The sequence below is a fragment of the Colobus angolensis genome, unplaced genomic scaffold (assembly GCF_000951035.1).
Source record: "Colobus angolensis palliatus isolate OR3802 unplaced genomic scaffold, Cang.pa_1.0 Scaffold317, whole genome shotgun sequence".
Classification (NCBI taxonomy): domain Eukaryota; kingdom Metazoa; phylum Chordata; class Mammalia; order Primates; family Cercopithecidae; genus Colobus; species Colobus angolensis.
In genome coordinates this window covers 43,853-45,182 of record NW_012116455.1, presented here as the reverse complement: position 1 = coordinate 45,182, position 1,330 = coordinate 43,853, and the positions used below count along the sequence as shown (strand labels likewise).

Here is a 1,330-nt window from a genome sequence, read left to right as displayed (position 1 = left end):
AACCCTTTGGTAAATAGCCAGGGTTCTCAATCTTTGTGCAGCACCAAGGTATTTTTACGATCTCTGTTAGTTTAGTCTCAATGTTGTAATACAATCTAAATAAACAATGAGGCTATCTGCTGGAGAAAAGACTGAATCTAACAGCAATGCCACCAGCATGCCCTCTTCCCAGAACAACTCCACACTAGCCATTGGAGCTTCTCTAGGTATGTAAGAGCCCTTTGGGTTGGTAGCCTTACTGCTGTGTGTATAGATTAAAACCTTGACCTATATCTCCTCTCCCTTACTTGAATGTTTGACTTTACTTTGGGGGCAAAAGTTTGGATTGTTAAGGGACTATAATATACTCTTCTACACAATAGAAAGAGACCATATTAATTCACTCACTGAGCTTTCATAGTAATATAAACCATATTAGGCTTGTCATTTTGTCAGTGATGGGTATAAGTATGTGGCTTGTATTACTCATACCATCCTCTGACAAAGGCATCCTTATTTCTCTTTACAATTTCACAATAAGGTGCAGAGGAAGGTCACTACCATCTGTTAACGATGTTCAGGGCCGGGCACAGTGGCTCACACCTATAATCCCAGCACTTTGGGGGGCCTAGGTGGGTGGATCACTTGAGGTCAGGAGCTCGAGACCAGTCTGGCCAACATGGCGAAACCCTGTCTCTACTAAAAATGCAAAAATTAGCCAAGCATAGTGGTGCACGCCTGTAGTCTCAGTCACTCGGGAGGCTGAGGCATGAGGATCCTTCAAACCTGGGAGATGGAGGTTGTAGTAAGCCAATTGGTGCCTCTACACTCCAGCCTGGGTGACAGAATGAGACTCTGTCAAAAAACAACAACAAAATAAAGATGTTCAGGAGAGATATTTTGTAGAGAGGAAGATATTCCCTAGTACCTGTAAGTGATCTCAAGGAGGTGGTCACACCTTTCCTAGTGCTAGAAAAGCCCTACTCAGAGACCTTTAGTGTTTTCCCACCTCCTGTCAACCTGCCTTATACTTCCCATATCTTGATGTGGGAGTTTGCTTAGCACTTGGCCATGTTTTGTTTGAAGCCTTAAAAGCTCTTAAAGAAAGTTGCCTTATGTTCCCTGATGAGAAGATGAAGTTGGCAAAAGAATTGTGAAGGGCAGGGGTCTTGATGAGAGGCCCCTGACTACCCCTTTAGTGATCAGCATTCTTCATTTCCCATCTCATTCCATGTCCTGGTGGAATGACTGCAGAAGATGAGATCCAGAGCCAGCGGCAGCACCTGAAGGAAACCCTTTTCGTCAACAACTGCCTGAGAGAAAAGCTGCAACGTCATCTCAGCAGCTTCGA

General features: G+C 44.2%; 1 protein-coding gene across 1 annotated transcript in view; it reads left to right on the top strand.

Annotated features, from left to right (window-relative positions):
* LOC105518341 overlaps positions 1-1,330 on the top strand; it is a 32,642-nt gene that overhangs the window by 30,996 nt on the left and 316 nt on the right. The window lies entirely within an intron of this gene.